The sequence below is a fragment of the Ceratina calcarata genome, unplaced genomic scaffold (assembly GCF_001652005.2).
Source record: "Ceratina calcarata isolate Rehan_Ccalc_2016 unplaced genomic scaffold, ASM165200v1 scaffold158, whole genome shotgun sequence".
Taxonomy (NCBI): Eukaryota; Metazoa; Arthropoda; class Insecta; order Hymenoptera; family Apidae; genus Ceratina; species Ceratina calcarata.
Window position 1 is genome coordinate 50894 of NW_017137065.1, and position 10068 is coordinate 60961.

Consider the following 10068-nt stretch of genomic DNA (forward strand, 5'->3'; position numbering starts at 1 on the left):
GACAAGCACGAAGAGAATTCTGAAGAATTTCACGAAGAAGTAAACAAGAACGACAGAAACAGACAGTCGATCATCACCCCCTCACTGGAATATCGATGAGCAACGGTGCACATCCAAAAAAGCCAGCGCAGTGTGCATGTACAATCTACTACGGCAACTCGAAGGAAAGCTGAAAAGTGGACACCAGCCTAGTAGGGGTTGAAGGGAAAGGCATCCCGCGGGGGCGGCTGCTTTGACCCCGTAATGGCGTGCCGAGAAGAATGGGAAATGTCACCAGGGGGCGCGGACCTTCTCCAGGTCGTGGGGCCGGTTTGCGTTTCCTTTTTGTCCAAGCCGACGACTGCGCAACACGCTCGCAGCCGCATGGGGTTGGATCATTCTCGTGGCGTCATTAGTCGTCTCGACGACGTGACCGCATACTTCGGCCCGATGGAATATCGCCCGGACAGGACTTCCACTTTTGGCCCTTCCTCGCTTTCACGTTCCCTACCTTTTACCCTTTGTTCTTTCACTTCGAGAACCGAGTTGTCACCTGGCCTACTATGTTCCGTCATTAAATTCACGACGATGAAGTAATTACCGTGCGCGCTCAGTGGCGCCAGTTTTTGCGTCGCCGGCCAGCTGTCGACAGCGGTTCCATTATCGAGATCCTGATTATGACTCGATTTCCTTCACCGAAATTTTTTTATGCTTTTGCGCCCGCCATGGCAGAAGTTGGTTTTAATTGTCACGGAGGGCACCCAAGATGCGACTTCCCATTCTATATTTTACGCGATGGTCGTAAAGCATGGAACAGCGATAAAACAGATAGCAAGTAAATTACTCGTGACGAAGCATTGCTTGAATTCGTGTAAAAATAGCACTAATTCTGAGCGACAGAAAATGAAACGATTCTAAGAACATCTTCGTAGTTCGTATACGAGCTTGGTTATAAGAGAATGGAATAAAGCTTGATCTTTACAATCTTTCACGCGAACTAGCTACGTCTATCTTCGATCGATCAAACAACGAAACCTTCGATCCACGATATTAATCAAACTTCACCAGAGGGAATCCTTGGAGCACCCTTTCTCAGCGAAGAATACCCCGCGTCCCGTGTAGAAATCGAAAAAAGGAGACCGCGAAAAGAATAGATTCCTCGAGATCCATATTTCTTTTTAACACCGGTTCTTCGGTGAAACGTACACGTGTTTGACGAGCCGAGGACAAAGGGCCCGGGTCCCGAAGCTGGTAACCACCGTCCCGACCGCAGCCGGGGTTATCAAGGTTAGGTTACCTTTTTGGTCACCAGGTAGGTTAGAACAGGTAGGCATGGGTGTGTGGGAAGACTGGCCCGTGCCGGAAGAAATGCTCGCGGGGAGAGATCCCTATCTGTTTCGTAGCACGCGCCAGCTACGCGATTACACGTAATCCCGGCAGTCGAAGAAAAGAAACGCGAGGTCTCTCGGCGTGGCGCCACGGCATTCCACGCCGATCGTACGCTAGCCAGATGCTTCACCTCAAGATGCACCCATATCTAGACTATGCGATTCACATTTATCAGGTACAATTGATTATTTAATACTATTTATTTATTTTTAAACAGTGTAACAGGAATAGTAATAGTAATCGTTTAAATTCATGTCTTTCGGTCTTGAAAGGGGTACTAGAGGACATTTAGTGATATGCATTCTATATGCAATAATTCTCTTTATATAATATTATAATATGTAGTATGTATAATTCTCATAATCTTTCCCAGTCATTCTCTCTTCCTATTCCCAGATTTAAACAGTTTAGTATACAGCATAGAATTTACGCAACTATTTATCTCCATAAAAATAAAATAAATATGAAATACATACAAATCAAATAAATATATAAGATAAATTAAGTAAGTAAGAATGTTTTCAACTATACGTATAGTGGTACAGCTCGCGTGATGAAGGAGGGCTCGCGGGTCCATCAGAGGTAAAGAGGCCGCTGTCCCTTGTCCGACCGAAAACGGTCGCAGATTAAAAGTAAAGGAAGCGTGCCGAGGGGCGAATGAAGAAAGGAGAGACAATGGGGCGCTCGTCTTCTGGTGCGAGAAGGTGGCCCTACTCTAAAAGCCAATCAAAGAAATGACAGTCCGTTGCCCGCCTCGTAACCTTCAAAAGGGCTGACCAAGAGCCGCCGCCAGATTGGGCACTCTCCGCGGTGCTACTCCATATTGATGAGATGCATTCGCTCTCTCTCCCTCTTCTTTCGAAAACAATTGCGGCGCCATTAGCGCCGACATCGTTCAGATTTCAGTTCTCGTAATTTCTTAACCCCCTTTATCGAACATTATCTAAAAGCTTTTCATGCATAGTAATTCTATCATCGCTGGAAACATTCCTCGGCGAGTACTACAAAAACGTAAATAAATCTGTTCGCTATCACACTGACCTATCTCACACATTTCTGAAAAGCAACTTTCTGTCCCCTTTCTTGAAAATAGCTGTCATGCCACTAGCATCGGCGTCGTTGAAATTTCAATTCTACAATTTCCTAATCTCAAACATTTTCTAAATTCTTTCTTATAATTCTTTCATCGCCCGAGACATTCCTCGACGAATTCTTCAATTACAAAAAAAAACGCCAATAAATCCATTCGCTTCCGCACTGACTTAACTTGTACGCATTCCTGGAAACCAAGCCTCCGTAGATAAATCGATAAAATATCTCTATAGAACAGGAAAATGTACAAACTGTTAACTGAAATGTTGCGAAAAAAAAAACGTGCAGACTTTCGCGACGGTCAAGGGCAGTCTCGATTAGGCCTGATCGTCCGTCGGAAACGACGTACTTAAATACATATTGCAAGGTTCGAGCAAAAACGGAAACGGTTGGGTCGTCCGATGCGGGACACATGCGTTGACACTATCGTCGTTGTTCGTTGAACACGCTGCCGTTTCACGACAAGCTCGAAGAGAGGGAGGCGAGTATCTCTGACTCGAGTTTATCACCTCGGGGTTATCCAAGAAGACACAACTAACCGCGTGTCGTTCGAACTGCGTCAACTGCGTGTCGTCGTTTATCGTTTTAATGGCTCTCTAATTAGCGGTCCGTCGCTTTATTGACTATCTCCATCTTTCTCGTCGCGCCGCGCCTTTCTTCATGTTGTATAAATGAAACGAGAAGACCGTGCTCACAGAAATTATAACAGCTCTTTAATTCTCTCTTTGCTTGTCTCACTGAAAATCAATTAAAGAAACATTAATGCTTTATTGAAGTCTACAATACCTAATATAATTCACTTTTTTATTGTAAATTCTATGATACCGCATCGGTTCACACTCTGTCCATGGGTGAAGCGTTAAATCGTATGACGCATTCGAACTGTCACGTTCGTAGCGCGGCCATTTCTAGTCAGCGTGCGCGCAACAGGCGTCGTAACCGAAAAAGACGAGCGTGCTGCAACGAAGGGGGTAGAGAGGGACCGGAGAAACAACAGGTTACCGGGTGTACCAGAAGCGTTCGGTCTCTCGGCTCGGAGGAGGCGTAGCCATCCCAGCCGCATAACTCTCGGGCACAGAGGGCAATCTCTTAAGCCCGACAATGCGTCCGGTGATCGTGGAACAGGGCTCACGGTGGTGAAAAGAGAGAACGAAACGGTGTAACCGAACAACCGAACCCTGTACCGTGGAGCCAGATCAAAGCCAACAAGAACATCGAGACAAGAACAAGAGCAAAAAGGGGCAGCGGAGGAGGTTAGTAGGAGGCGTAGACGCGGGATGAAAAAACGAAGCGAAGGAACGAGAGGATTGGAGTCAGGTGAGATCACCGGGGATGACGGATACCAGGTTTCACCCCGTGGAAGTCACAACAATGTTTGTTAGCCGGCGTTAGGCCGGGCACGCAGCCAACCTTTCCATCACGTTTCCTGGTTAGACTAATGGCCGGCACGTCGTGAGGTCCCGCGGAACGACCAGGCCCGCACGGTATATAGTATACTGAAAACAGCGCATTTGTTAGGGCCGTGTTCTCGCGGGATTATTACCGGACGGTGGACCGCGTTATAGACCGGGGGACCGGGGGCATCGGGGTTTCAGGCCTCGGCGACGAAACAAAAGAAACCCCGATGACCGATGTTCGGGGATAAATCAAGACTAACCAGCGGAGAGCGCGGCCTTTAATTCATGCGCGTGGGATGCACCGCCGAACGATACTGTATACGTGTGCACTGTGTATTCCGCTGATTGTGAGCTGTTTCGTGTTCAGATTCGAGGGGAGGATTTGGTGATTTCTGAGGAACGTACGTACGGTGTGGCGCGGCCACGTTAGCCTCCTTTGTTTTGTTGTTCAGTTGAGGAAAACGTGGTTTGAAGAAGTTGCTGGGGTCGACGATGATGCATCGTAAGGCGGACGGATAGCAGCTGAGAGATGTGTGTACGCTACTTAAGGCTCCTGCATTTCTAAATGCTAAGTACTATACAAGTGTTGTGCATTTTTCATAAAGTGATTTTAAGTATTGCAGTTGATAAACTTTTCTTACTTAGTTCAATAGGATAGAATTAAGTTGTACGATAAGTATTGAATCATGGATTATAACAATCTCTTTATTTGTAACTCAAATAAAATAGAAAAATATTATTCACAAACGAGAAGGTCAGTTTAATTAATGAATTATATCAAGGTACTGTACTACTATATTTAATATTCAGTGAACTTTTATTAACTACACAGTAAACTTCTCTTCATACTCTTAGCTCGCATCATTTTTTATTCCTCAATTATAATAGTAGTTTTGTAGTTACATGTGGGTATGTAGGCCCAATATCAAGCTGGAAGCGGTGACGCTAAGTAGTGGCGCCCGGGTGCTCGGGTGCCCAGTAGCAATTTATTCATTGCGCCCCGTTAACTGGCCGAGCATTGAAAACCCGCCACGGTAATCTGCATTCATTTGAATAAATAACCGATCAATAACCAATAATAAGTCGGCCAATCCCTGGTTTGTCATCTTATCGATTCCGGCCTGCCCTGGTAAACCGAGCGGCGTGCACCTGGCGCGCAGCAAGAACAAACTCGTCGCATATCGTCACGAATTCAGTTTCTGTCGTACATCTTTGTAAAATTAAACGAACCTATGAAATCTGTACATGAATTCTGTATTTTACTGTTTTATCATCAAATTAATAATGGTACATATTTAGTAGTAAACTCTCAGTCACTCTGTAAGAATCTGATATCACCTACTTCATAAGAAAAGCAATGTATTAATCGAACAACGAGAAAGATGGATAATCAAACACGTGGAACAACAAAAGGATAGCGTGAATATCTTCGCGAAACCGATACCCTGTCTGGGCGGTGCGGCTCAAGCTTTCCGGGCGAGAAAGAACGTGCGAACGTCTCGTCAACCTCATCGTACTCAATCTCACTTGCAAATTCGATTCTCCGGTCCCCAGCCGCGTGTGTAGTAGCACATCGTCGGACAGAGGCTCGGAACAAGATGAAAAAAAGGAGGAACAAGGTGGAGGATAAAGGGGTTGAGACGCGTAAGGGCCAGGCCAGCCAATTTGTGACTGACGAGGCGATTGGTAATAAGCAACGGAGGGACTCAAATTGCTTGAGTTTTTCTGCGGTCGTTCGTCGGGTGTTGTCGTCGGGATAGCCCACGAAACGCTCCCAGGACCCGTACCAGGCCTGGAATTGAGGACCGAAGGGAAGAGTAATAGGCCATCCGATGGCAGAGGAACATAGGCATGGCTTGAAATCTAAGGGCACAGAAGAAGAGCACCGCCCTCTCAGTTGTATGTCCCTTGATCGAGAATCAGTCCCTTTTATGAATAACAGGAGAAGAAAGGATATTCTCTTTCTTTGTGTCCTTAACCATGTAGGTAGTTTTCTACGCAGAGCACGAACAACGATTAGCATTGCGTTTTTAACATCTCCATGATGTGCCTTATGATGGAATCTTCTTTGCATTGAAAATATGGAAATTTAGTTATCGCTTTTCTTTATAACGTATCTACTCATTCAACTTTACTATCAGAAACAACTAATTACGCGCTTCCATTATAATATGAATTGATCGTGTTTATATCTTAAATTTGAACTGGCTACCTCTCAGCAAGTTTCAAACCATTCTTGATAATAATTGATCATCAAGAGACCGAAGAAACGATAGGTGACAGAGATAAGATAGAAATCATCGCAGTAAACTTTTCCGGTTGTACGTGCAGTACAAGACGAAAATGGGGAACCGTGAATGATCGGGAAACGAGAATTCGGAACGACGCGATGCGACGATCCCATTAACTGGAGCCCATATTCTCCATCGAAGGGACCAAAAGCGGGAGTGGTGGAGGAGCACAGGTGCCCGCCCTTCCGTGTATGTCTCTGCGGTCCTGGTCAGGCCTCGCTTCTGCTGCAGCTCTCGAACAAGGAGCGAGGAGCGAGAGGACGGAGGTCGAATTGGAAGGAAAGGGGACAGAGAGATAGGACTCGGCCGGTCCCTATATTTTAAGCAGTCCCGAACGTGTTGCAATCATCTCGAGACAATGGACCACCGATCGGCCCGCCTCGCAAAAAGACTGGGGCCCGATAATAGCCGCGACGCATCGTCCACCACGCTTCGGGCGATCCTCCAACCCTGTCCCTCGTCCCTCGTCCTCCCTTATTCTTCGTCCCTTGCTAACTCCCACTCGGCTGTCTTTTCTCTCGTTCTTTTCCCCTCGAGCGGCGAATTCCTCCGAATCGTTCACTGTTGCAACGATAAGCTCAAGGTATTTCGAATTCCTCGCGTTATGCGCGGGGCAGTTATCCCCGGAATGTTGACCTTTTTCCAGAGTTCAAGGTAAGAGACAAAAAATTATTTCGATTCACTATAAAAGTATTTGATTAAAAATCACCGGAGCAAATAAGATAAATGATATTTTACCAAGTAAATGAACGATTACTGTTTGTTTAAAAAAACAAGTATATATTACCATCGTTCACGAACTGAGGATTTTCTTTTTTCTCGTTCACCAGTCACGCCATAAAATGATAAAACATCCGCGACTCATTGTCAGACTGAAAAGAACAGAAAGGAACACGGGCCTGTTCCTGGAAGCTAGGGGGCTAATTGGTCCGCAGGACGAGACAGGACCATAAACTGTCGCCTGCAATCAAGGATGTGCGACTCTAGCCCGCGGGTGAACCCGTCCTCGCTCGCGAGCCGGTCCCGAACGAACGAACGAACGAACGGCGAACGGTCCCAGGTTTTATAAGGACCCCCCCGGCCTGGGGGCGCTGCGCCGCGGACAGGCCGCGCCGCACAGCGCCGAGACGGCCCTGGGACCGTGTACGAATTTACATTTAGAAAATATAATGAAGCAGCGTGAAGCGACCATTAGTCGTTCGGAGATGACAGACGATTTCGGACCCCCGCAGCTCCTCCCCCTCGGGCCGCAACCCCGCTCTCGACACCAGCCAATGAAACAAAGACCGCGCGGACCCCGGGAACCGGGTCCCCTTAATGACACTGGGCCCCAGTGGTTTTCATTAGGTCCGGCCATGCTCCTCCGTAGTCTGTACTCATGGTAGAAATACAGGTCTATGGATATCAGTCGTACAGAATCATAGATATAGTGATAACAGAACTTTAATCTAACATTTTACCTGTCGTTGTCCTTTTATTAACTAAAGTAATTCTAGTCTTTATTTTTAATTACGTGACGGGCGTTTAATTGAAAGTTAATTACGTTGAAAGGTAGACGGGGACTAGGGAGCTATTTATAGATTCATGTATTCAAATGACTTTATTACGCCGTCCAGTATCAAATGGCTTAAGAGCTGTTGATAGCGACAAGTTATTCGAGCTGTCGTTAAACATTATTAAGTGAATACGCGCAAGAATAAACGGCGTAGTCCGTAAAATGCGCATGACTAATGAGCCTCGTTATTCTATGCACATACATTTCCAATCTTTTATAAGGAATTCACAATAGTTTTATTTTTACATAAATCATGTTATATTATTTTTGTATCTAACATGAATTAGCAAATCGTAATAACAATAGATTATCCGAGACAAGTAATTTGGTAAATTTATCTTCAATGAAGAGCTTATAAAATGATGAAAACGACAGACACTTTCAAAGCGCCTCAGAAGTAATTTAAAACCTTGAACATGACACGTAAGACCAACGCGATGTGTAGGTCAAAGCTCATGCAACGAAAGAGTTCGACGTCGGGGTCCCACGGGGCCCATTCGCGAGCAGTAATTAAAACTGTTCCGTCGTCGAAATCGCTCCAGTTCGATTTCTGCCGGTCGTCGTAAATCAGCGGTCGGACAGCAAAGGTCATCCGGGCGATGGGAGACGTTGGGGTCGATCTTCTTGACTGGTGAACGGTCGATCGCCTAGAGCGCGAATCGATCTCCAGGCTGAACCTCGATCGTCGTCGATGACAGTTAGTTATTATGCAGCAAACGAAAGATGGCAAGCCAGAGGATTTAAAAGTAAAAAAAAAAAGCATAATAATCCTTGCAGTATAGCACGAATCTGTAAGAGAAATATAAATTGCAGTCGTTATGTAGGAACGTGCAATTCAAGCATTTAGAACAGATACAAATTAATCTTCTATCATGTAGTCTAATGCAAATGTATCATGGAAATAGGAGTTACATGCAATAGTTATTTAGAAATGAGGGACTCGCTTAAAAACCGAACACCATGGAATGTGGGATGTCTATCTTTTTTTATGTGCTGCCTTTTGGTATATAAAAAACGAGGAAAGGATAATGACGTAATCCTGTCACTGAACGGGTCCGACCCACGAATGCCACAATACGTCAGAAACTATCCGTCTCTAGCCTATCGAGGAGACAGACGGACTCGGTAGAGAAGCATCAGGAACAGAAAGGCGTGTTCCCTGATTATTATAATTATTCCGGCGCTGGCGCGGTCAGACTGGGACCGTAATTAACGCAACCGCGGGTCCGGGACATTTTGACAGATCCGAATTCTCGGTAATGATAAAAAATAGCCGTGGCCACAAGAACGAGGAACGACCTGGAGATGCTCACTTCTCGATTACCCACGGCGACGCTGGAATTAACGAGACAGGAAAACAATTCGCGCGGTATTTGGTGCCTGAGATACCTGAACCGAAAGGGGACCACGGGTCCAACTGATGATTACTTATCCCGTTACTACTCCTGGCATGTTTTTGAATATACCTAATATGTAACAATACATGAAAATTCAACACACCAGAAAATTCTCTCTTACCGTGAAATACATCGAGCGGAAAACTTTGTTCGTATCTGTTTACAGTTCATTGTCGCATGGCGAAACAGAGCGAAGAAAAAAAAATCTATTCGATTGCGGCAATCAGCGCGACATTTAAATTGAAGACACGCACCGCGATAATCACTGTACACGGGATTAATTTCCGCTTCGACCGATAAGAAAGAACGATACGATTCCCGGGGGTTTTATCAGTGGGTCACGGAGTTGGCACTTTCGGCAAATTAAACAAACATAAAGATGAGATAGAACGTCCGCGGATGACAGCAGGGATGCCGACGACCCGGTGACCCCATCGAGCGCACAGCGAGAACCGATCGCCAATAACTGGCCGCGATCCGATAATTAAATCAGAGAGTTATTCTCGTCACGCGTCCGCGCAATTATAATTAAGGATTTATTAGCGTCGGCCGCCGCCTCTCCGGATCCCAACGCGACGCCGTGGAAACGCCTCCTCCGCTTCTAACGACGAACAGGTCGAAAACTCCTTAAAGACCGAGAGCACGGTTCGATATTCTATCTCCGTTGAATGCATAGTTACGGTTCTTCCTCGAACGTTAGTACGTGGCTCTTTCCAGGAGAGAGGCACCCCTTTCCCCCCCGGTCGCCAGAGGGAGAACAGATTAAAAACTGTCCCTGTGGCCGTAAATAAAACGTTCGCCGGTATTCCGCCCATCTTCGTGTCGTAGAACACTCCTAGACACGCATCTACGCGATCTTTATACCGGGTTGTGCTACATTCTTCAATATTTGTCATCCGTCGAAACTCGATTATCATCACTGAAGTTAGAGAATGATGACAACGAGTTACAATAGCAAATGTGATTCG